The sequence below is a fragment of the Protopterus annectens genome, chromosome 1.part1 (genome assembly GCF_019279795.1).
Source record: "Protopterus annectens isolate FY-2018-M chromosome 1.part1, PAN1.0, whole genome shotgun sequence".
Lineage (NCBI taxonomy): Eukaryota > Metazoa > Chordata > Ceratodontiformes > Protopteridae > Protopterus > Protopterus annectens.
In genome coordinates this window covers 451,047,247-451,075,083 of record NC_056726.1, presented here as the reverse complement: position 1 = coordinate 451,075,083, position 27,837 = coordinate 451,047,247, and the positions used below count along the sequence as shown (strand labels likewise).

Sequence of the window (27,837 nt, the reverse complement as noted above, 5' to 3'; positions counted from 1 at the left end):
GCAAATACTGGTTGTGTACTACATCTGACAACAATCTCCCATATTCTCCATATGTCTGGGCTGTGGGGTAGGGTTGAAAGATGGAAGCCTTTTCTTACACAGAAAAACATCCAGGCCCATCTAAAATTTGTAAAATAGTACATCAAGTCTTCCAAAAGCATGTGAGAAAATGTGTTATGGTCTGATGAGACCAAGGTTGAAATTTTTGGCCACAATTCCAAAAGGTATGTTTGACGCAAACACAGTACTTCACATCACCAAAAGAACACCATCCCCACGGTGAAGCATGGTGGTGGCAGTATCATGCTTTGGGGTTGCTTTTCTTCAGCCGGAACTGGGGCTTTAGTCAAGGTGGAGGGAATTATGAACAGTTCCAAATACCAGTCTCATTTGGCCCCAAACCTTCAGGCATCTGCTAGAAAGCTGAAAATGAAGAGGAATTCCATCTTTTGGTATGTACCTCACAAGACATCTACAACAACTGGAACGGCCGCAGAAATACCTCACAAAGAGGATTACCGGCCTCAAACAGATGCCTTATGCAGACTGTCTCAAAAAACTCCAGCTTTACTCCATCGCATATCGCCTACTCAGAGGTGATCTCTGCCTAACATACAAAGCTATGTCAAACCCAGAGCTGTTGGACATGCTCCACTTAAAGAAATTCCAATCCCTCTGAGCTACTCGCTCTAGGGACCTAAACCTTGTCACCACAATAAACAGAACATGCCGGAGGGATAGATTCCTGTCCCAGAGACTTCCCATACTCTGGAATAACCTACCTATCTATATCAAACAAAGCTCCTCATTAGCACTCTTCAAGAAAAATCTTGATGATTGGATGGGAAATAGGAAATTCACCCCAGGGATCACCTCTGTGGCTCTGCTCAACAGTGGCACAGGAAAATCATTTTCTTGGGTGGCAAAAGCCAGGGTACCTTTTTGGCTGGGCTTGTATAGGCCCCAGGGCTGATAGCCTAGTACCTACCTATGAACATTTCAACACGACAATGACCCCAAACATACATCTAAATCAACAAAAGAATGGCTTCAACAGAAGAAAATTAAAGTTTTGGAATGGCCCATCCAGAGCCCAGACCTAAATCCAATAGAAAATCTGTGGGGTGACCTGAAGAGGGCTGTGCACAAGAGATGCCCTCACAATCTGACAGATTTGGAGCGCTTTTGCAAGGAAGAGTGGGCAAATATTGCCAAGTCAAGATGTGCCATGCTGATAGACTCCTACCCAAGAAGACAATGCTGTAATTAACTCAAAAGATGCTTCAACAAAGTATTAGTTTAAGGGTGTGCACACTTATGCAACCAGCTGATTGTACATTTTTTTATATTTTTTTATATTTTTCCCCTAACAGATTTGTTTGTTTTTCAATTGAATTGTACATGTTATAAGTCACATTAAAGGCGGGAAAAGTTTTGAAATGATTTATTGTGGTCTCATTTTTTTATGTCACAAAAACCTGGCATTTTAACAGGGGTGTGTACACTTTTTATTTTATTGCTTTTATTATAGCTCCTATGCCAAAGTGCTACTAGTGGGGATAAAATCTCTTTCCACCAGGGCAACTGCTACTTCTGCTGCCTTTTTAAAAGGTGTTCCCACCAAAGACATCTTGGAGGCTGCCACCTGGTTTTCTCTACATACCTTCACCAAGCACAACCACCTGGCATCCTTCTCCAGGTCTAGAGCTGGCTTTGCCACTGCTGTCTTGCAGAGCATCCTGTCTTCCCCTTAGGCACCTTCCTCCCTCCTTTCAGCTTTATGAATCTTCCCAGTAGTCAGGACCGCAATAGTAAAACACTAAGAACATAGTACAGTTGTGTACACTTACCATAAATGTAGATGTTCAAGTGTATTCACTGTTGCAGTCTTCTTTCCCTCCCACCAAGCCCCTCAACCTACTATCTAGCTTAATTCTATTTTGTTACTCAGTCAAGGGACCCCTCCTTTGCTCCCTTCCTATGTCAGGTTCTCCTTTGGATGCCTCCTATCTGATTAGGACTCCTCCTAGTTGAGGGCAAGGAAATACTGGTATCATGACGCAGTTTGACCACCTTTATACCCAGATGTACTGATAGTGGTCAGGGCGTCCTCCAGCCTGGAAGCTGGAAAGAAATTTCACTGGTAATCAAGCTGGCTGAGGAATTTCACGGCAGGAAATCCCAATAATCAGGACTGCGACAGTGAATACACTTGAACATCTACATTTATGCTAAGTGTACACAACTGTACTTTTTCAAAGAGCCTTACCAAAGCCGATGTTGATAGGATGATGTGTAGATTTCTTCAACAGCAAATTCAATTAGGGATTATCCTGGTGTTGTCTCTGCAGATCGACCTGAGATAATGTCCCATCCCATGACTCCTCCTGTCAGTAACTCTATGTTGAGCCAATCATCAGATCCACAGCCCATGGATCCAAACATCTGTGTCGGTGCCAGTAAACCTACCTTACTTTGACTCTGATTTTACCCAGTTCTCTTTTGGCTCCAACCATGTTGTAGCTAGAGCTCTGGAGGACAGATTGATTTTGAAACTTTTGGATCTATCTCTAACTCTTGGGGCATTGGCTCTCAGTAGCTTGGCTGTGATATTTTCTTCTGATCCAGGATGAGTTGACATTGGTGGAGTTTCTTCAGCCCTTGCTCCTTGAGAGTCCAAGATTCCATTTTCCGGCTCAGCATTTTAAGCCTTCAAGAGGGTTCTCTCTACCAGAGAAGGGGGTACCTCCTTCATGCTCAGATCAATCCCAATCTCTTTCTTTTTGTACATCAACTTCAGCACCTCCACATTGACAGGTATAATCAGCTTCCAAAAGTCTCAGGGAAGTGCTCACTCTGAGCTCCCAATCTGGTTCAGAGCTGTCTTTTGAGATTCTCCAACCTCAGATCCATTGCTGTGAGCTCTCAGTCTGGTTCAGAGCTATCGTCTGAGATTCTCCAACCTCAGATCCGTAAGAAACAGATTTGTAACAAAAAAAAAAAAAAACATATAAATTTCCCAAATCTGTCACAGAAGATATGGATTTGGATGAATGGAAGGGTTCCCCTAGGTCCCCCTCTTGAGACATCACTTTTGATGAAATCCTGGAATTGATGAAACAGAAGGGGGGATTGGTCCACCGATGCACCTTCCTAGGAAGAATCCTTGCTCCAGGATGCTTTTGGAGCTGGCTGTTCTACTGCCTGGGTGGTCCTTCCTGCTGGTGCCCTCATTGATTTGGTGGTTTATAAAGCTTGGAAGGAACCTGACACAGGGGAGCCAATGCCAGAAAAGCCCAACAAGAGCTTAGCAACTCATATAGATAGGACACATTGGAGTAAAGTTCCCCGGTAGATGCTGTGGTCATAGTGGTGACCACTAAAGAGGAACTCTGCAAAGAGAGTACATCTCTTCATCCCCCTAATAGGGAAACTAGGGTGACAACCAGATTTGGAAAATGGAATTGTGCTTCAGTGACTTTTTCCCTTAGAATGCTGAACTGCCTGGCTCATGTCACATGCTTCCACAGAGAACTGACAAAAGAGCTTATAAATTCTGTCTTTAATTTGCCAGCAGATATCCCAAAAAATATGGAATCACATCTATCTATCTGCAATTCAATTTCCAACATCTACATGTGTCTGCTCTTAAATGAAGCTGATAGAGCGGCCAGAGCAGCCAGCACCAGCATAGCCATTTGCTATCATGCCTGGATGTGATTGTGTGATTTTTAACGAAGGCTTCAAGACGTCCTTCCTTAACATCCCTTTTGATGGTTCCACTCTCTTTGGACTGAAGGTTAAGGACTCACTAACCAGAAATAAGCAGGACATTAACACCCTCTCTGCCATGTGAATCTGCTTTGCCATTCCTGAAAGGACCTTTTCAAGGAATCAGTGGGGAGGAAAGAAGACTTGGTTCAGAAAATCTCAGGGTTTTAACCAAGACACTTACTCGGCAAACTGTCCCATGGTGGGGGCAGTTTTAATAGGCATTGTCTTACAGGCAGAAGTGTCTCTCAAAACCAAGGATTTTGTGGGCCCTTTTCCAAGAAATCCTTCCATTTCTCCCGATGGGTTGCCTGACTGCTGCAGACTGGAGGGGCTTATCCCTGCAGCATCAAACCTGTCAGGCCGTCACTTCAGACTCATGGGTGCTGCAGACAGTCACCACAAGATACATAATTCCCGTCCTTTTTTCTCCCAAACCAAGAAGAAGAATTCTCTTTGTGCCACCCTACCAAATGGAATCTGCCACAGCAGAAGTCAAAAACTGTTAGAAAATCGAGACATCCAACAGGTCCCACCAGACCAGATTGGATCCTGAATCTACTCCAGGTTCTTTTTAGTTCTAAAAAAGATAGGGAGAACCAAGTTCAATTCTGGACCTCAGGCATTTAAATCAATTAAAACCAGTTTGTGAAGCAGACAAAATTCTGAATAGTCACAGTTCAAGTCCATTCTACCGCTACTCAGGAAGGATGATTGGATGTGCTTAGTATGTCTCCAGGATGCTTATTATCATGTAAAGGTGAACAATCAATCTAGGAGTTTCCTCAGTTTCAGTCTGGAAGCCAATCAGTATCAATTCAAAGCTCTGTCCTTTGGTTCCACTGCAGCCCCCCTGTTGTTCACCAAATGCATGACAGTAGTCATAACCTATCTTAGGATGCAAGTATTCCAGGTTTTTCTATACCTGAGCAATTGGCTCCTCATTGCTTCGACCAATAATCTGCTTATCCAAAGGAGGGTTTCTTTAATCTAGTTACTTCACAGATTGAGTGCAGCAGTCGTCATCCTAAAAAGTTGCCTAAATCCCATGCAGTCACTGGAATTTATAGGATGCCACCTAGGCACACCGAATCATATAGCTGTCTTTCCACATTCAAGGATTCTTTCTCTTTGAAAAGTAGCAAATCAGGTATTATCGCATTCCTCCCCACCAGTGAGATTGGTTCTAAAACTACTAGGTCTTATGGCCTCAACAGTCAGGCTACAGTAGAACCTCCATAGTTGACCACTTCCCTATATTGACCACCTCAAGTTGACCTAATTTTCATAGACTGGACATGCACCGCATGTACTCAATGGAAGACCAACTACCTTGACCACCTCAAAGTTGTATCTTGATCACTTGGACTGTGACTCACAATATTAATTTATCTTCTGTAACTTGACCAGTTGTGTCCACTCTACACCAAGGGTAGAAGGTGTGGACGTTGCCCTTTAGTTGTATTTTTTTTCTTTAGTATAAGTTCTTTTTTCATGTTTTATTATTTCCACATGTTGGATTAGGCCAAACATCCTATTGTTTATCATGTGTTGCTGAAGATTTTTTCAACGTAAAGGACTGGTCTGAATTGTAGGTACATCCTACAATTACTGATACATTTTACAGTTAATCAAGACATGATAGCCCAAAGGAAAGAACTCAAAGAGCTGACATTGAAGGAAAAGGTTGATGATTTGCATTTTCTGGAAAGCAACAGCCAAAGAAAGACAGTGGAACATTTTGATGTTAGTAAGACCACAGTTAGCAACATCTAAAAATGTAAACATGAGTACTTGGAGAGTTATGGTAAGGAAAGCAGAGACATACAGCAGAAAAGGAGGAAAACTTCCCTTGATGAAGTTAATGAAGCCACATTAAGCTGGTTTAAAGAAATGAGGGCAGTTAGCACCCATATAATCGGGCCGATAATCCAAGAAGTAGCTAAAAAAATTCTCACTTGAATTCTGGGTGGTAGATCTCCAAGCATCAAGTGGTTGGCTCGAGAAATTTAAACTGTGAGACAAGATTTCCCAGAAAGTCTTGTCTGGTGAATCCAATGAAGTTCCAGTAGAAGTTGTGGAAAAGTTCATCAAAAAGTTCCCAGACTTCTTCAGAGGCTTCAAAGATGATGGTGTCTTTAACGCTGATGAGTGCGGACTCTCTTTCAAGGCGATGCCTGACAGGAGCCTCGTCATGAAGGGTGGCAAATGTAAGAGCAGAAAAATTTCCAAAAAACATTTCACAGTTCTGGTTTCTACTAGCTCACCCAGAAAGAAGCTAAAGCCCTTAGTGACTGGTAAATCGGCAAAGCCACGCACATTCAAGAACCTGAAGCCCAAAAACCTCCCTGTCACTTGGAGATCAAACAAATTCACATAGATGACTGGTGCCCTATTTAAGTAATGGGTAAGGGGTATCGACTGAGAAATGAAGAAGAAGCGGTTTATTCTACTGACAATAGACAACTGTCCTGGCCACCCGCAAGTGAATCATCTCACAAACGTGACACTGAAATTTCTGCCTCCAAACACGACCGCAAAAATCCAATATCTTGACCAAGGCATCATCAAAACATTTAAAATGCACTACCGAGCCCAGCTCCTGCAGTAGATCATTACTAAAACACAAACCTGTGGTCCGCCTGTGGAAGCAACTTCATCCACTGCATCAGTTAACACTCTGGATGCTGTCCTCTGGATCAGTTCTGCTTGGAAAAAAGTTCAGCCAGAAACAATACAGAAGTGTTTCAAGAAAGTCAGATTTGTCACAACCCAAGAGCATGATGTTTTGGCCCCATCAGACAGTCCGTCTCCCATGGCAGAATTCAAAGGAGTAGATTTTGAAGGTTTTGTTGCAATGGATGATGAGGTGGCAACCTGTAATGAACTTGACCTAGAAGCAATTTTTCAAGTGATGTTGACCAAAGTACAGACCAGTGTAAAAGTACATGAAACAGTTGATGAACTGAAAGAAGCAAGTGAGGATGACACAGAAATTGCAGAGACTCCAAAAGAGGAGAATATCAGACATCTGATAATGCAGTTGAAGTCATTTGCTGTGGAAAAATGCCTGGGTATGCTGAGTGGTGTAGCCAGCATTGAGAGTGCTTTCTCCACTTACTTTTGTAATAAGAATAAGAAAATGAACAAGATTGACTCTTTCTTCAAAAAAGAATGATTAAACCATGAGAAAACAGTAAATGTATTGATTTTGTATGATACTATATGCATGATTTTACTGTACTTTGATTATTTATGATTTCATATATTTTCTAATAAACGTTGTACAAGAAAGTAAAGTACATGTACGTATCAGTACAGTAGGCCTAGTTCCTTATGTTGACCACCTCCATATGTTGACTAGTTTGTTACAGTCCCTTGGGTGGTCAACTTACAGAGGTTAGCCAAAAAATAACAAAGCTTCCACCATGGCCAGTGTAAGAAACCAGATAAAAACTTTATTCCACAGGATAAGCGCTTTCACACATAGTGCTTCATCAGATCCACAAAGAAACTTTGCAGGTGTACACACACACACACACACACATATATATATATATATATATATATATATATATATATATATATATATAAGGAGCATTAGTCAATTAATCAATTAAGATAAATACCAGTTACTGATGTATACTCCGTTTTTTCAAGGCAGGTTTTAAAGGTTCAGTTAGATTAAGACTTACAGAGGTTCTACTGTAGTTCCTTTCTCTTGTTTCTACACGAGTCCTTCAGTGGTCACAACTGCATCACACATTAAGTACACCCATTATACTAACTCCAGTATGCAGGACTCATATCTGGAGGTGGGTATTTTCCGCAGTATTATTCGAGGGCCATCTGTTCTGTTTCCCTCCTTCAACAGCTGTGGTCACCACAGATACTTCCTTTGGGGGGGGGGCATTACAAAGGGAAGACTGTTCAAGGTACCTGGACTCAGAGACCAATCTTCACATTAATGTTCTGGAGATGAGAGCAGTCCTAGTAACATTGCAGATATTTCAAGACTCTCTACCAGATGGTTTGATCTCCATTCAGACAGACAGTATGTCAGACGTTTGGTACATCAGCAGACAAGGGGAAACCAGATCTTGGCCTCAATGTTGAGAAATTATGAGGGTTTGGCAATGGGCAATGTCTTCCCATCTTTTTCTTATAGCAGTGCACATTCCAGGGACTTCCAATGTGCTAGCAGACAAGGTAAGCAGGAACATTCCTCTGCCTTATGAATGGTCCCTCAAGCAGTCAGTGGTGAATTAAATTTTTCATCACTGTGACCAAACTTGCTGTGACCTGCTCGCATCTCACCTCCGCAACAAATGCAACAGTTACTTTACCCTCATCCTCCTCAGGGTGAGTCACTGAGGGACTCTGTGGTCCACAGGTCTTCTGTATGCCTTTCCCCTGTTTTCCTTGATCACAAAGTTCACTCAGAAAGCCAAGAGGTGCAAGGCAAAATTAACAGTTATTCTTGCTTATTGGTCCTGGCAGGTCTGGTTTCTGTTTCTTCTGCCTCATCTTTTATGCCCTCCCTGGACACTATCTCACAGCGCAAACCTCCTGTCTCACCCATCCAGTTATCATCTCCCAGATTTAGACACCCTGAATCTGACTGGTTGGTTACTCCGGTTTTACTGAGTAGTTCACATTCTAACAGCTTTTCAAAAATCTAACATCAGGAAGGAAAAAATTTTAATTCTGGGCAATAGAAAAGGGATTCGATCCTTGCTCTGACCCTCTCCCATCAATTCTGGATTTTTTATTGAAATTGATTCATAAACATTCCAGTCTCTCCACCAAAAAAAATTCCAATTAGCAGCAATTTCAAATTTTTACATGGGGCATAATCAGACACTGATAGCCTCTTTGAAGGTTTCTAAAACTTTCCTCAAAGGAATCTTACTTCTCAGACCTTCAGGTATCCTGTTCCACCTTGGGACATTAAGTAATGTCGCAAGCTCTTACACAATCCAACTAACAGCTTCAGCAGATCTGAAGTACTTAACATGGAAAACCATCTTCTTGGTAGCAGTCACTTCAGCCAAAAGAACTTTGGAATTACAAGCTCTTTCTTGAAAACCTCCTTATCTGATATTTCATAAGGCTAGAGTCTTCTTAAACCCAAAACCTTTTACTCCTAAGGTGGCATCCGAATGTAACATCAGTCAACCCATACATCTCCCAATTTTCTTCCCAAAGTTCTCTAACAAAGTAAAATATGCACAACATTTGCTTGATTTACATAGACAACTCAGATTTTTATCTCCATGGGACAAAAGACTTCAGAAAATTAGATCAATTGTTCATTGCCTTTTCCAAAGTCAAATTGCACTGTGATGTTTCCAAGGTCATCCTGTCCAAATGGTTGTCAAACTGCATTTTATTTATTCATAACAACCTGGGTTTACCATTATCTTAAAAACCAACATCTCATTCAGCAAGATCTGACCATTGATGAGATATGTGCTACTGCAACATAGTCAACTGTTCACACCTGTGTGTCTCATTATAAACTGGATGTAGAGTCCAGATCACACACCTCTTTTGGCTCCACTATGCTCAGGAATGCCCTTCCCTGATGCCTTCCAGGAAATTGGTAATTAGGTAGAGTGGTGGAGGTTTGCAAGAGTCCACAAAGTATTACCAGTACTTTGAGGTACAGTAGTTGACAATTTGGAAGGGAGAAGGAGGGAAGAATGTTGTACCAGATGAAATTAGGACAACACAGATCTGTTGTTATGGTGAGTACATAACTTTTGTTTTCAGTAATGTAAGACAAGCATCAGAGATTTGTCTTGGTCTACAATTAAAGTCTCATAATGAAATAAAGTTAAGCTTTTGCATTAATATCATTATGCTAGGCCATAAATTGACAAGTAACTGATTTAGAGCAAAAAGAAAGGATTACAGTGAGGGATTCATGACTAGGTATGTCCAGAATGTGTGAATGTGTAGCTCAGTTAAGGTGTAAAAGGACTTGCATATATACTACCAAAAAAACTATCTGCAAATTAGAGATGCAGTGGCTTTTTGAGCTTGGAGAAAGATGCTACTTTTTATCAGACTGTGTCATGTTAGCGTTCATTTTTTCTCCTCAGTTTTACCATAAGGATTGGCAAGGGTTGATGCTTTTTAATTATCTGCTCTTTATTTTATTAATATAGTCAAGTACTACATGGGAAGTTGACCTCACCAAGCATCTAGCTTAAGCTGAATTAGTTTGAGCTTTTTGATAACATTCTGTTACATAGTTTACTGGAGGAAAGTGGCAAAGGACCAATGTAACAGAAGCAAATAAGTAGGGAGAGAAAGGCAGTAGAGTGCGAGTGAGGATCAGAAGTGTGGACTGCAGGTTAGAGAGTGTCTTCACCAAAACATAAAGCAGCAAACTCTTCATACCACATAAATAAAGAGCAAGAAAACCACCATCAGGACATACATTCTTTAATTACAACCATTCTGGTACCTCGACTTCTCGCCTTCTACTGGAACTTTACATCTTCAAAATATGTCCCTTTTTATACAAACCTTCAATTAAACTATTCAAATAACATCAATTACATAATTATTAAATTACCATACTCATCAGCATTCAGTTCTTTTAGCAAACTGCAACCACTAGAAGAATGTTACCAGACCTTATAAAGTCCCCATACAATATAAAAAACATAATAGTATTATTATATTGCCAATATGTCTAAAATATATGCATATCACTTCAAACTTTTAATTCATTTTAAACACTTCTACATCTGAACTCTAACAATATTAATACATAATGAATTTGGAAAATAAATTTTGTAAGTATGTACTAATGTGTATTTGCAGTTAAAATATGCACTTACATTATGTAGGAAAAGTTGGAGGCACTGTGGAGAAGATATAAGTAATTAGGAAGATACTTATTATAAGTAATTAGGAACATACTTTTTGGGAACGTAACCAGTCAACAAATTTAAAAAATTCCATACAGAGTACTTTTTTCTCCCAGCAGTTCACCATCAGCTGTCACCAGCTCCTGTCCTAGAAACTGGAACCTTAAATTCTAAACCAACTGTAATTGAAGTATTGAATGTTGGAAAGGAGATAAGAGAACCAGAGTTAAAATGTTTAGAAAAGTGAAGGGTCAATTTACATAGAAATGAATCTCATTTTAGGAACAATACGTGCATAAAAATGATCAAGAGGAGTGAGTTTTAGGGGAAGGCATGAACCTTCTGAGTATTATATATATATTATATATAAAATGTTGGAGTGAATGAAAATTGTTAAAAAAGAAAATGTGTACTGCACAATGGTAACATGGAAAATGTTACTACGGTTTGCTTTCTTTTCTATTAATGTATGCATACTGTCATAACTTACAATGTCATTATTTAATAAAAATATTGAAACAATCTGTTATATTGTAAACAAAAGCAAAATGAAAGAATTGTCATTGTTATTAAAAAAAGTAAAGTCATAGGTTTCTGTTGGAGTTATGCTTTTCCCCAAAATTTGTAAACTTACTCCCAGAGTTTGAATGCATCATTTAAGTATGGAAATGTGGAGGCATACATATGAAGAATGGGTGTAGTGAAGCTCTTACATGGGACTATCAAGCTGTCTTGAAAACTAATTTAAATAATGTTTAGAGAATATTTAGTTATTGTAAGATTGGTATCAGGCTGAACAGTCTTTTCAGAATTTGTAATAGTCTGTTTGAAAGAACAGAGCATTCATCAAGTTCAGTTTGTTTCAGATTAACTTTGTAAGTAGAGTTAGTGTTGTGTTGCTTGAAAGTACCCATAAATCACTGCTATAAATCCCCTTTAGACTTTACAGTTGATGAGTTTATTTATGTACGCATTGTAGTCTTTTACCATGTATACCTTTGTAATCGTGATTTGGTACAGTAGTTTGAGTGAGGATGTATGTCGACTTATTAAAGACCAACCATGTAACTGGTTAAAGTTGCATTTCAATGCCTTTCTGTTTGCTTTGCTACAGCTGTTTCCTCCTGCTCTTTGTGTCTGTCCCGGCCCACACTGAGACATTAAGCTAAAGTTTCTGAAGTTTTAGCCATAGGACTAGAGCTCCAATGTTGGATTCCTCTCTAGGAAGTCTACATCTTGCAGCTTCCCACCCTTTTCCTGTGGTAGTTTTAAAAGGCTTTGTCTCTGGCTTGCATCCCTTTTGGTAATCTGACTCTCAAAGTCCCTCCCTCCCCCCTTTCATTGCTCTGTACATATGCAAATGCCTGGATAGTACATTTTATCTGTAAAACTACCCTTAGAATTGAAACCTGTAACTTAGTGAGGCTAAAACAAAGTCATTGCATGGACACCTAAAACAAAGTCATTGCATGGACACAAGCGTAGAGCAGCTAATTTGAACATTAAACAGCATTACTTTCAAATCCTAGTACTGTCTAACCTATTCTAGTGTCAAACCCCAGAGACCTCCCAAGGAAACCTCTGTATAACCCAGTGCACAACCTACAGCAGCCCACCCAAATACAGGTCCTGACAGCATAGATATGCAATTTCCAAATGTCTGTATAGCCAGCTTGGCAGATATGGGCATCCTGAGCCAATGTAGCAATTGTCTCATGTTTGCAGACAACCATTTGATCCGTAAAGAAACCAACACAGTGTGTGAGAGGCACACATGCACATTTTCACACATTGCACATTGAGGCAAAAAATTAGCATACAAGCAAGGTTATCAAGAACACATACTACATCCACCACACACACAGACCAACTTATGCTGAATCACTAAAGAGCAATCTTCCTAAACCTCAGACATCTTAAGCCTGTAAGCAGCAATGCCTGTCCTCAGTACTCTTTAAAGCACTCGCCAAAAGCAATACCAAACACTATACATACGCCTACACCCAGTGGAGCTCCATGAGCAAAGCCCATAAGGCAAGCAAACACATTACCTAGGACTTTTGTCACAGGGGCCTCCATTGTATGACACACAGATGCCCCACTCAGCAAACTGAACAAGGAGAAGTTAACAGTTATTGCTTATCTGGAGCCAGAATCCGCCAATTTATTCACACACTCAAGTCACTACACCACAGGTACCGATGTGATCATAGTCCATGTGGGCCTTAATGACCTGAGAAGTACCTCACTGGACTATATGAAGAGAGACATTATTCATCCCTCTGAATGTGTGTCAAGTAGGTATATGCCTTGCATTGAGCAGCATTCTACCTTCGGCAAGGATGATGCACAGTACGAATAAAAGGTGACTGACTTCAATAATTGCCTTAGTTTCTGGCATCTTTCCTGGGGGATTCAATATCTATCAGCATGGGAGGGTATGGTTAACAAATCACATTGCTTTGCAAAGGATGGTCTTTGCCTAAGGGAGGCAGTGCAGACCATCCATTACTTTGCAATGAATGGTCTGCACCTGTCTCCCCAGGCTTCCGAATATTGGCTAAAACTTTATCTACCCCTTAGATTTTGTGGGCAATGCCTAAATAACAAACCTATCGACATAATAAATATAACCTAAAGAAACCTGAAGGTATTACTGCTTAATGCTAGGAACCTAATCAAGAAACTCCATATGCTACAAGCTCTTCTCACTCTGGAGAATATAGCCATCTGTGCCATTACAGAGACATGGTTTAAATCTACAAAAAACACTGCAGCATTGCAAGGCTTTAGTGTCTTCCATGCATTTAGATCATCAACTACACAGTCAGGGGCAAAAGGTAGAGGAGTTTCAATCTACATTAGCAACAAGTATAATTCTATGTTGATTAAACAGGAGGATGCCCTGGAGTTTATCCACGTGCAGATTGCCATAGACAAAGTCCTATGCCATGTCTTAGCAAGCTGTATGTCATCCTCTGTCCCAAGAATCTCATAGTTTGTACCTAGACCTACTAGATACTATAACCATTAAACCAAATACCCTGTTCATGGAAGACTTTAACTACTCGTCTATAGACTGGAAAACATACACTGCTTCATACCCCGCAGGCATAGCAATTCCTATACTTTTAACACAAATGTCCTTGAACAGATAATGTGCACACCCACCAGAGGATCAAACATACTAGGCCTGGTACTCACCAGTATGGGAGAGCACTGCACCCCCATCGCCATTGTCACATCCTCAGTGAGGGACCACAAAGCTGTCTTCTTTGAAATAAAAATCAACTCTAACCCTAGCAAACCCTGTAACAGGAACTATTCCAAAGCAAACTGCATCCTATTAAGCGATAGGTTGCCAAAATTCAGTGTCCCTCCTAGCCCTGAGTTCATAACAACTTATGTGAAATTGTTCACAGAGACTCTGTACAGCTATGTAAATGGCTGTATAGAGGCTGCTGTACCTACCAGAAATAAGCCCAAGACAAGCTCCAAAAACAAACCACACTGGTGAAATCCTAACCTTAATAGGGTATGTAGTAAAAGGAAAAATAGTCATGGCTAAAATCAGGAAGAACTGCTGTAATGATAAGAGCTCTCTAATTTAACTAAGCAAGAAAATACGATGACCAAGTCCAACAAGACCAGTTATGAGGTCAAGATAGCTTCACAGCCTAAAGACAACTGCAAGGCCTTCTACAGCTATGTTCAAAACCTCAAAGGCAAAACACAGCAGTATGCCATATGGTAGCTCAATGATGCCACATTCACTGGCAGGGCTACAGAGTAAGTCTGCTAGCTGACAAATTCAGCTCAAACTTAAACCTTCACCTCCCCCATGAAATACCTACTAGCATAACCACCCAAAATATTGGCAGGGAGCAGAACCTGATAACCATTTCTAGGGCTAAAAGCACACCTCAATGTGCCCTGACAGTATCCTGAGATGCCTCCTAAATAGCTTGAAACATGAACTATTTGGACCACTGTAGTCACTTTTCAACTATAGCCATACGACAGCCTTTGTACCACAAGAATGGAGGACTGCAATGGTGATCCCCCTTTACAAGGGTGGAAAACCAACTGATCCCAGAAACTTCAAACCCGTTAGTCTGACTAGTCTAATATGCAAAGTCATGCCATGAATTGTCATGTAAATGATCAGCAAAGACATAGACAACCATCAGGCACTGAACCCAGCCCAGTTTGTTTTTTTCAGGGGTAGGTCATGCCTGCTAAAGGTTACCAAGACAGCGGATGAGGGGAAAATAGTGCATTATGCTTACTTACTTGGACCTAGCAAAATTGTTTGATAGAATACCCCACTCTGTTATAGTTGACAAACTCGTTGAACCGTGCATAAACCCCTGCATCTGGCTCAGACAGGGCTCATGAAGTCAGGATTGGTGAGATGACATCTACAAAAAGACTGATCACCAGCAGGGTGCCTCAGGGCTCCATGCTAGAACTGCTCCTATTTGGCCTCTACTTCACGGAGTTTAAGGCTAATGTCAAGGGCCTTTGGCTGACCAAGTTTGCAGATATCTGCAAATTGGGAACTATCATAATTCCCCCCAGACACAGACATCTTTCAAGAGGATCTAACGCAGACAAATGACTAATGCCAAGGTCACGGATTAAAAATCAATTCCAAGAAATGTATTCTAGTGCCTTTTGGAGAAATGGCCACACAGACTAATTACTCTATTGATAAGACATCCCTAAGAGTTGACGCAGTAGTCAGGAATCTGAGAACATATGTAGACAGTATTCTGACCTTTGACCAACATGTGGCTAAGGTAGTGAGAAAATTATTCTGTGTTGCCTAACTTATAAGAAAAGGCATGGCATCCAGGTCCAAGGAAGTCATAGTGCCTCTTAATGTAGCCCTTATCAGATCCATCATTGAGTACAATATCACCTTCAGCATGTCCATGATCAGACATATACAGTAGTTGGAACACCCACAGAGGTTATTTACTAGGAGAATCCAGGTTATAAATGGATTGTCCTATATGGACTGCCTTAAACCCCTATCTCTATACTCAGTCTCCTATTGATTACTGAGAGATGATCTGTGTCTGGCATACAGGGCATCCTTGGCTCCAGCTGTGATGGACCTTTTGCACATACAAAATGAACAGCACCAGAACCACCAGATCTGTGGACTTAAATTTTGCTTTTGACATAAATGGGACATATTGGTGAGACACATATGTGTCTCAGATGATCCCCATCCATGTGAAGCAGAGTACATCCCTAACCCTATTTAAGTGTAACCTTGACCATTAGATGGGAATTTGGAAATTCCCCCTGATGGATCTGGGTCCCTGATAGACAGAGATAGACACTAACATAACCCCCACACACATAACCGTTAGAGACCTCCAAACATACCCTCTCCTTATAAACGCCCATGATACACAGGAGACACAAGTGGCTTTAGCTGGGGTTGTGTGACTAGGCTTATAAAGGCCCTTGTGGTCATTAGCCTACTATACACCTGTAAACCTATGAAGAATAATGCTGGGAAATTTCACTGTACAGAAATATTTTTCATTGGGAGCTTTGCCCCTGCATCCCCCCTTAATTATAATAAAGACAGAGGTTGTGGCATCTTGGGGAGGGAGCTGCACTGATTTCCAAGTGGCAGTGGCTCATGCAGTTTGGTAAGGTCAGCCAGGATTCACAGGGTTGGTCTTCAAACATTTTAATTTGCTCCATGGGTGGTGGTCGAAGAATGGATTGAGTTTGGTATGTAATTTGTAAGTTTGAGATATTACAGCCATGTCAGTAGTTTGTATTCTCTGTGGAGTGTTTAATATGAGAATATTCTATTTTTATCTGAGCCTTGGTCTTCCTGAGTAAATATTTTGTTGGTTGTATGTGAACTTTCAGTTATATTATAATTCTTAGCCTACTTAAATATTTGCTGTATTTTGATTTATTATTAGGGAGAAAGGTTAATGACAACTTGTTCTGACGTATATACATTTATTTGTAACCTGAAAAGCTTGAAAATTCTTTTAAGAAGCCTGTAAATTTTGGGAGGAGGTTATCTGGGTTTATTAAATCAACTAACTGGTCATGTGTAAGTAATAAATGTTTATGTTGTGTATCGTCTGAGTTAGTGCATTCAACTTCTGACTTTGCAAAGGTTACCAGTAAAGGCAGAGGGAGAAAGAGAAGGGAGAACATCTTGTTGTGTACCTCTAATTAAATGGAAAGAATTAGGAAATGTAAACAGTCTATGTTCTGGGCTCCGAATAGTTGTAGCAGTTTCTTTTATTGTAGCAAACTTGGAGTAGAGTAGTGGTCATCTGAGAAAGATGCAACTATTTGTGTCTGGTAATTTTCACCTCCCATGCTGCTGCTTGACCCATTTTGCCTGCCATAGAAAAAAATTCTGTGTTTTTCCACCATTTCCTCTGATTCTTTGCTTTTCCTCAGAATTAGAAAAAGAAAGAAAGACCAACACTCATCTTCAGTTCCCCATGGTAGATAAGAAAGGTGTAGTTTTAGGCTGAAGGTCCATGGTATTGCAGCAAGTTATTCCAGTATGTCAGCGCTTACCCATTATTTGGGGAAATACCTGCCTCCATCCAGGACCTGGGCCCTGACGTTGGTCTTTTGCTCTAACCAGCTCCCCTCCAGTGTATGTTTTAAAGTTGTTAATACGAAATAAAGTTTACATGGGAATATGTTTTGGAATGCAAAGGAGATGGCAGATTTAAAAAATTCTCTACAAGGGAATGTGATAGAAATGCTGGGGTAGCAGGTTATTTGTAACTAAGAAAATTATTCTTTTCACCTGGCAATATGAGTTGCCTAGACATAGTAAGGCCCTACTAAGTTTAATAATGTTGGCTGACAAAAAAGCAATAACAAGAAAATGGAAATTAGAATTGTAACCAGCTGTAATAGAATTATTGAATAGTGTAAATGAGATAAAAGAATTGGAGGTGAGATAGAATTATTGAAGTGTGTAAAAGAGTTAAAAGAATTGGAGGTGATAACTGTAGAAAAAGAAAGATGCAAACTACATAGAAATAAATGGAATCTGTAGGAACAAGTGCATGCAAAATAATTGGGAGGAGGTGGAGGAGTAAAATTTCAGGGAAGGTAGGACTTGAGCAATCTATGTATTGTCAAATTGAATAATAATTAAGGAAGAATCCATATATGTATAATTCATGAGAAGGAAAATCTTTGGAATGGTTTTCTCTTTTATAGCTGTATGTGTACCCATTTCTCTGTGTAATGGGTAAAGTTAATAGAGGTGTTAAAAGTCTTCTGCTTGCTATAAATTGTGTTATAATTCTGTTTTAGCTGTTTCTTTTCTTTCTTTTGTGGTTTCAGAAAAAAATAGAGGTGACTGACTCATTCCGAAGGCCTCGATATAACACTGATAAGTGGAAAAGTATATGTTGCCTTAATGAGTTTGTATTGGACCTTTATTTCGGACACCTGTATGATGTGGGTCTTAAATTATGCTAAGGTCATGGTGCATGTTTCTGGCATTTCTGCACATCAGGGCCTTTTGGAGAACACAGATGAGGTCCAACAGTGGCTCTGTAAGCAGTTCCTTTGTTAATGAGGATCTGCATTGTCATTGTTTTTTATACAATACAGCTCCTCCTTTACACATTAACTTCATGATAGATATTCTTGCCAATTCTCCATTGTAACTGAACGGTTCACTGGCTCAGAAGTTTTCTCTGAGGACACTTTTCTTGGTGGCTATAACCTATGCCTTCAGTATCTTCAAGCTGCAGACCCTCATTTATAGGGGAACTCTGTTCTTTTTTTTTTTTTTTTTTTCCAAAATCAGTTGTCTCTTGTTACTAAGCCACATTTTTTTCTCAAAAGATGTTTCAAAACTATTGTTAAACTTATCCATTTCTCTTCCAGAATTGTTTGTGTGGCAGAGTCTATGGGGGATGAAGAGAGAAAGAGAAACATTTTCAACTTGGGCATCTGTTGCTAACTCAGGTCATGAGTTCAACAAAATTTAACAGCTGCTCACCTCCACTGGTTAAGCAAACTTTTTCCAGGCAGATTATGAATTGCATTATGTTTTATTATTAGGCAGCAAACTGCTAACTTTACAATGCAGTTGACAAATGCCATTCCACAAGGAGTATGAGTGCAGACTGTGCTTGCCATAATTGTCTCCTTCGTGCATGTTTGTGCCATGCTCAGAAGCACTGATTTACACTTCTCAAAAACTGAAATTCCATTTTTACAAGATGAAATCCAGGAATTATAACCATGATTTTTAAATGTAACTACCATAATTTCATTATAATTTCCTAGTGTGTCTATATATTTTCAAAATGAAAACATATTCAGAATAGTCAGTGAAGCAATGTGGTAGTATCATAAGTGTATGAGAAGAAATGTAGGTTGTGGTGAATGATGTTTGGCCTAAAATGCCAAATGTTGTGAAGTCTGTGTTTTTGCAATACTGAAACAGTCCATGTTTGGAATTTGCCTGTATTTATTTTCCTGAAAAAATAGAAAGCAATGTGCCTGGCCATGCTTGCAAAGCTGTTTGTTCCCACTTTCACCAACAATTATTGAATAGTCTGTGATTTCAAGTATCACACCTGCTTTGATGCTTTAAGACTGTGGTCTCACATGGAGCTTAATATTTTACTGTTTGTAGTTCTTCCAAACAGTTAAATATATCAGATATGTATTCACTGCATCCTTTTATCTGTGCAGATATCGTCCGAAGAGGATACTTGTCACCTTTCTGCCTCCCCATATTTCTTGATACCTTTTCTGTTCCATTTCTGATCATTGATTTTTTTGTTTGTCAAGCAGGTAGGAGATATTATATTCTTTTATTTTTTTTAAACACCTTCATTGAGTTATCACGTGAAAAAGGCAAACTTACATATATGTAAAAGTAATCAAAACTTATTAATAAGTTCACATTTGCAAACATTATATGTCACATAAATTGTTACATATCGTATCCTGTAAGCAACACCATATAATTTTTTCAGTTGCTGCCTTCTCTTAAACTTCGTTCCTCCTACAAAACATTTTTCTGCCTGTATTGTTCCCACAATTTCCATTTTTCTATGTAATTTATTCCTTTCCTTTTCTAAGGATCCCACTTCCGGATGTTCTTCGTGTTTCACTGTTGCAGTCATCACATTTGGGTTATCTGCTTGCAGGTAGCCCTCAGTCAGCCTGATTATCAAAGTCTTGGGTCCTGCGTCGGTTGCTGTCTCATCTTCCATGACGTCAGGTAGTCAGGGGTATAAAGCATGTAGCCGACGCCATTACATCAGTCTTTCTTGCTGTGCGGTGCCCGAAGCAGAAGCAGTTCCCAAGTGCCGGTCGGCCGACTCCTGAAATTTTTGTTTTCAAGTTTCAGATCCGAAGTCTTCAACTAAGCTAGATACCCCGTTGGGGAATAATTTTCTTGCTCTAAACCGATGTCAGTAAAAGTTAACAATTGTATTTCTTGCGGAAAGCAAATACCTCATAAAGATTTTCATTCGTACTGCATTCCTTGCCTAGGCCCAGACCACAACGTACCTCACTGTCGGTTTTGTGCCTTATTCAAACCTCGTACTATTCGTCATCAGTTCATTTTCGCATCTAAATATTTTGGTACTCGGTTCAATTATCCAGAAATGGCTTTAGTAAGCCGCTCGACTACCAACATTCTGAAAAAATGCAAAGATAAAGACAGAGGCAGACCGCATAGGTCCAAAGCTGCCGACAACACTTCACCTAAGCTAGTCGCCAGTTCGCCTGTACTCATTGAGGCGCTTTTGCAGCCCCTGATACCCGCTACTTCAGATTCGCAGGCCTCTACTGAGACCCATTCGGAGTCCGGTATGCTGCGAGATGCTTCTTCGACTGTGGAACCTGTGGATGTCTCTACCTTTGATGGGTCTGGAGCCACTGTGCAGGCAGCGGCTTCTGAGGGTGTATTCAGGCCTACTGACTTGCATATTAAACCGATGCCATCTTCTTCTTCGAGGCCTAAAACTTGATCCATGCCCAGAAAACTGATGCCCAGACCACATGGTCAGGCCCCTATGCCTAAAAAAACAAATTATAAGAATGGCTGAGGACCTTATTATTCTAATCAGGGGAAGCCACCGTTCTCCCTCTAAGAGACCTAGGACTGATTTTCTTTCTGATTCTTCTGATCAGGATTCTGAAATTTCTGTTTTTTCTGATGACCAGGATTTGCCCTTATCTATCTATGAGGACTCCATTCCCTCTGCTTCCCCTCCAGAGGATTTCTCATTTGGTGAAACCTTGCATACTCTTAGGGAGCATTTCTGCTGGGAAAGCCGGGATTACTCTGACTCCAAAAAGAGGCTTAGGGAATTCTTACTCCTGCCTCAACACAGGCCTTTAGCTATCCCTCCTGTACTGGACATTGTAGATGATGCCTTCTTGTAATCTAGCCTGGCCCCTGACACTTTACCTCCTGCTCCCAGAAAACCTGATAGGTATTACAGGGTACCGGACTCTCACAAGTTCCTCTTTAAAAATCCTACTGCGGATCCTAAGACCATTTCACAGGGACCCAAGGGCATTAAGGCCACTGCTGCGAAAAATCGTACCCCCTCTGATAGACAGTCCAGGGTGCTGGATAGATGGGGTAAGAAGGTATACACTTCTGCAACGTTAGCCATTAGGGCCTTAAACTGCCAGTTTCATATGTTGAAGTATCAGCAGCATATTATTGGATTGCTTAAACAGAAAATGATGTTGATTCATGACTGTGCTGAAAATAAAGAATTACAGGATTTAATGCATTCTGCTGAACAAGTGGGAAAACATACTTTGCAATGTAGTTTTGATTCATTGGAGGCATCTTGCAGGGCTGCTGTCACTGGGTCTATACTTAGAAGGCATGCTTGGCTTAAGGAGCAATCTTTGCCAGATCATGTTAAAGCTAAATTACTGGATGCTCCCTTAAACCATTGACCACCTGTTTGGCAACAAAGAAGAAGTACTCAAAAAGATGGAGGAAAAAGCTAAATCTATGCAAACTGTTAAAGTTTCCTGCAGGTGCAGCCTCCGAGATTTAGTATGCATTGGCCCTCTAAGAACTGGTCCTTTCCTGCCTCTTCCAGGCCTTCTCAGTCCAAACCCAGAATCAGCAGAACACCCAGGCTCCAGCACCAGGGTGCTCACAGGACTAAGCAGTGGGGGGCTCCCACTTCCAAAGCAGGGAGTAGTAAGACTCCCCCTATGGTAAATTGTCTCAATGACTTAACTTTAAACCTTCCAAGCCCTGCTCAACTGACTGTTCCTTTAGTGGGAAAGATCGCCCAGCATGCAAAAAATTGGGAACTCATTACCCAGGACAAATGGGTTCTAAATATAGTTTCCCAAGGATACAGATTCCACTTCCACTCCTTACCAATCCCAAACGGTTGGCCAGACCTACCCCCAAATCAGTGGGCAGAGGCTCAAAAGCAGGTTCTCTCTCTTTTAAGCTTCAGGGCTATTCAGCCTGTCCCACAAGAAGAATAGGGGCAAGGTTTTTACTTAAGACTTTTCCTGGTACCCAGGAAAGACCATTCCTGGCATCCTATCCAGGACCTGTCTATTCTGAACACATTTTTGGTAATCCCAAGATTCAAGATGCTAACTCTTCATCAGCTGCTTCCCATGCTAGGCAAAAATGTCTGGTTGACAACACTGGATTTAAAGGAAGCCTACCTGCACATCCCAATAAGGGAATCTTGCAGAAGATACCTACGCTTCAGAGCAGGCTACATGCACTATCAGTTCTCTGCACTGCCCTTTGGCTTATCTATTGCGCCTAGGGTATTCACAAAGTGCCTAGCTCCAGTCATTACATTTTGCAGGCAAAGAAATATTCAAATATACCCATACCTGGACGATTGCCTAATTCAGCCAGAAAGCCAGAACATACTATTAAATCATCTGGCATTTGTAAATAAATTGCTAATTTGTCTGGGGTACACCATAAACGAAAATAAATCAAATTTTGTACCCTACCAACAAATTGTATTCCTGGGATCAAGCTTGAATACAACTTCCCAGATGGCCTACCTCACGCCAGAGAAACAAGTTCATTTGACAGCCTACTTCAATCTACTGGCCACAAAGACCCAGCTATCTGCAAGGAAAATACTGGAAGTACTGGGGTTCATGGCCTCTTGCATTCTACTAATTCCATATGCAAGACTGCATATGAGGAAACTACAATGGTATTTAAAAAGCTTATGGTGTCAACATTCTCAGGATCTAGAATCAATGATTCCTATCATACCTTGTCTAAAGATAGAGTTTCTTTGGTGGGCAGAGGCCTGCCACCAAAACTAGGGACTGCCATTCACTCTACCCCCTGCCACCCAAACCCTAACAGACACATCAGACTATGCATGGGGGGGCTCACTTGGCAGGGCAGTGCATTCAGGGCAAATGCACCTGCATATCGATCAAAAAGAAATGTTAGCTGTACAGTTTGCTCTGACAGCCTTCAAGGACCACATTCTTCCAGGACAATTATTGGTAAAGACGGACAACACCACTGTTATGTGGTACATAAACAAGCAGTGGGGAACCCACTCATACCCTCTCTGCAGACTAGTCATGGCTCTGTGGAACACAGCCTTGAGCTACCAAGTGCACCTACAGGCTCAGTTCCTGCCAGGAAAGCTAAATACACTGGCAGATGACCTAAGCAGAAGTCTCTTGGACCCACACAAGTAGAAACTGGAACCAAAGATATTCAACATGTTGAGAAACAAATTGGGGAGCCCAGAGATAGATGTGTTTGCCTCCCCTCAGAACTACCAATTGGACAAATTCTACACAAGGACTCATCACAAACAAGCTTGGAAAGGGGATGCCCTGTCCTTCACCTGGAAAAACCTATCAGTTTATGCCTTTCCCCCTCTGCCTCTCCTCTCCGAAGTGATACTAAAGATCAAACAGGACAAACCAAGGACAATACTGATTGCAATGGACTGCCCACGCCAACACTGGTACCCCCTCTTGCACAGTGTGTCGCTGCTGGCACCATGGCACCTGCCTATGACCCCTGCTCTGCTGTCCCAGCAGGAGGGCCAGATTCTGCACCCACAGCTTCAAACCCTGAACCTTACAGCCTGGCTAATTACCTGACCTCTCCATTACCATCCCTCAGTAAGCAAGTGATGGATGTCATTCTGGAGGCAACGAGGCCTAGTACTAGAAAAATTCTCTGCTGAAAAATGGAAAAGATTCTGTTCCTGGTGCCAAACTCATGGTATGGGCACAGCAGTACCCAATTTACCCCATATTGTTCAATACTTAACTGAGATGCTTCACGAGGGCCTTTCCTTTTCTTCCATCAAAATCCATGCCTCAGCCATTTCAGCACATTACAACACAGAGCCACCCCCTTCTCTCATCCACTGTTGAAGCAATTCCCCAGAGGGGCCAAAAAGTTAAGACCACCCAGGAGAGCCCCTACTCCAGCCTGGGATCTTAACTTTGTATTGGAAAAGCTCACTCTTCCTCCCTTTGAGCCAGCTGCAAATGCAGAGTTGAAATTCCTTTCTTGGAAAACAGCCTTCCTTCTAGCCATCACTTCAGCAAGAAGGGTGTCTGAATTACAGGCCCTCATGGCAGTGGAGCCTTTCATCGTCTTTCATGCAGACAGGGTGTCCCTCAGGACCAATCCCTCCTTTATGCCCAATGTGCTATCCAGTGTGGCCCTTAATCAGACCATTCATTTGCCAACCTTCTTTTCTAATCCACAGAACAAAGGGGAACGAATACTGCACTCCTTGGACGTGCACAGACAACTTAGATTTTACTTGGACAGGACTAAGCCTCTCAGGAAATCTGAACAGCTGCTGGTGGCATTTACTGCAGGGGCAGAGGGGAAGGCCATTTCAAAGCAAACCATTTCTAAGTGGATAGGCCATTGCATTCATTTCTGCTATAAGCACCATGGAAAACCTACCCCACAGGGGATAAGACCACATTCATCCAGGGCTACATCTACCTCTACAGCCTTTCTCAGAGGTGTCCCTACCAAGGGACATCCTAGAAGCTGCTACCTGGAGTTCTGTACATACCTTCACCAAACATTACCACTTGCCAATTCTTTCTAAATCCAGAGCTGGCTTTGCCACTGCAGTCTTGCAGGGCCTTATAGCTGGTCCTAATGCTATCTAATTGCCTCCTCCCATCCTTAGCTTTGGGAATCTACCCAAATGTGATGACTGCAACAGTGAAACACGAAGAACATAGTACAGTTGTGTACACTTACTATAAATGTAGATGTTCGAGTGTATTCACTGTTGCAGTCCTGGTTACCCTCCCTTCAGCCCCCTGACTTCTATTGACTATACCTCTATTCTTGTTTACTATGCTTTAAGCTTTCTGGTGTATTTGCTTTTTGTTGGAGGTGTAACCTTGTATATGATTGCTTCCCATTATGGGGGCACCTGACATCTGGGGCAAGAAAACTGATGTAATGGCGTTGGCTGCATGCTTTATACCTCTGACTACCTGACGTCATGGAAGATGAGACAGCAACTGACGCAGGACCCAAGACTTTGATAATCAAGCTGACTGAGGGCTACCTGCATGCAGATAACCCAAATGTGATGACTGCAACAGTGAATACACTCGAACATCTACATTTATGGTAAGTGTACACAACTGTACTTTCTTGTATCTCTGTTACAATATATAGTACTTCAAGTCTAGCTGGTGTAGATTTTGATTTTCTAATGATTGCTTTTTTTTTTTGACAGCCACCAGAATTAAACTTAACAAGGCCTTACTATGTATACGCGGTTCAGACCCCCTGTATCCCAGCTAAAAAAAAATCATTACTTGCTTACACTCACTTGCCCAGTATTCCTGACAGAGTACTCAACTGGGAATTTTTAAAGTCTGCCAACTGATTATACTCTGAGAGTATATGCTTCTAAGGACCTCTTTCTTCCCCATTACACCTCCAATGTTTGCCATCTACCTGAGGAAAAATTCTTCGGAGTTTGCTTGGGGTATAAAGGTATCTATGCAAATACTTTCAAGCAAAAATCCTAAATTTTCTAGATTGTCTTGCATATTTGGGAGCCATACATATGTCCTAACATTATTTCTTTGTGAATTGTGTATCTAATCTCTCTTCCCAATCTTTTCTGACCTCTTCTGATTGATTTCTATAGTTACCATGCAATATTTTACATGCCCTACTAATTTTTTTCCTTAACAGTAATTTCTGTTCTAGATTGAATTAAAAACTCAGTCAGTGCAGGTCTTTCATTTAAGATTCCCCTGTCCCGTTTTTTTGTCTGTACTGTAATATCAATATTTTCTTGCATTTTTGTTTTTCTGTCATGTAGGTTATTATTGATTCACACATGGCTAAACAAGCTTTCCTTGCTGAGCAGATCATGTCAGGTTATGATACAGAAGAAGTCACAAATGCTCCTCAGCAGAAGAGAAGCTTCTAAATTGAAGGTCTCAGAAAAGAAAATCTTAACAGTTTGATTGATTTGACATTTGATTACTTGGAAATTCTGATGAGAGAGGTGCCCAAGGAGAAAAGCTCCAAAGTATTCCAAAAACACTGTAAGAACAATAATTTTACAGTCTTCAAAAATAATACAAAACATGTACAGTTTAAATAATTATATCAGATTAGACATGATGTGAAAATGCTGGTTAAGAGTAGATACAACTTATATGACAGGGATTTAATATTTAGAGACATTTTAGTCAGTTTATAGAGAAATTAAAGATAAGTTAGTATAATACAAACAGGAATTGTACTATGAAATGAGAGAAAAAAAAAGTTTATGGCATATTTAGAAAGAGAGTCAGAGGAGAGAAATTGAAGTAAGGAAGTGAGTAAAGGAGGAGGAGGAAGGAGGTGTGAGATTATAAATAAGTACTTGCTCATATTTAGGAATATAGTTTCTTGCGGTTGAGCAGGAACAGAGCCAGATTTCTGGCTAGGAAGTCTTTCAGAATGGCTTTAAAGGACTGGAGGGAGGGTATTGATCTAATGGATACAGGCAAGAAGTTCCTGGTCTTAGCAGCATGATATGAGTACAGACCATGTCCAGGAGATTTGATAGGTTTGTGGACAGAGAAGAGTTTTTAGTCATTGGATCATAATGGCTGATTGGGAACATAGCTGTGTAAAATGATATTTAGTGCTGGATAAGAAGATAGATGCTAGATAATTTTGTAGGTGGTAAGAAGCTATGTATATGCTAGTTGATGGGGTAGTTCTAACCATTTTAGGCTTTTTAGTGATATACAGTGGCAGGATCTGCAAGGGGTATTTGCTGCAAATTTAGCCACTTTATTGTACCATTGTTCAAGTTTTGATTTTTGTGATGCCGGGAGGTTATTAAGTATGGAAACACCATAAATTAATGTGGGGAGGAGATAAACAGTGGCAAATGTATTTTTAGTTGCATTGGTGAGAGTTTTTGGCTCTGTAAAGCACTCCTAGTTTTTGTTGATTTTGTCATGCAGTTTTGTATGTGCAGATCAATGTTAAAATTATCATCCACTATATCATCCTAATAATTTACTATGAGAAGTGACTTACTTATTACTAAAATAATATTTTTAAATTTTGTTTATACATGAGAGAGGGATTTGTGGGGAAAGTATAAGTATTTTTTTTTTTGGTTGAGCATGAGTTTTCAGTTACAAAGCCATTGTTTCAGTGGTTGTCAAAGCTTTCCGAGGTTTTTTTTTTTTTTTTTTTTTTTTAGGAGATATGCAAGGTTGTCAGATGTGCATAGGAGTATGAATCATCTGCATATTGTATTAGTGAGGCTTGTTGTGTGGATGTGTAAAGGGTATTAGTGAGAATGTTAAAGAGGAGGAGACCAAGGATAGATCCTTGTGGTAACTAGTGGTGACTGGGAGATATGGCAAGAGGGTGGAGTAACATTTTACTGACTGATACCTATTAGACAGGAAATTTTTCAACCCTAGAAGGGTGGGCTGAGATTGACCTGTTGAGGACATTTAAAATTAGATGTTTGCTGTAACAAGCAGTGTCAAATGCTTTAGACATGTCTAGAAATAAGGAAGAAACTAGTTTGTCATTATCTCTAACTTTATTGACAGTGTCTTTAAAGGTTAGATGTGCAATGTTAGTACTGTGGTCACTGAGAGAGACTGACATTGTACC

The 27,837-nt window shown here is 40.6% G+C and overlaps 1 protein-coding gene across 3 annotated transcripts in view; it reads left to right on the top strand.

The window, feature by feature from the left end:
- The window catches only part of TBCE (tubulin folding cofactor E), a 1,152,174-nt gene that overhangs the window by 758,734 nt on the left and 365,603 nt on the right, over positions 1-27,837 (top strand). The window lies entirely within an intron of this gene.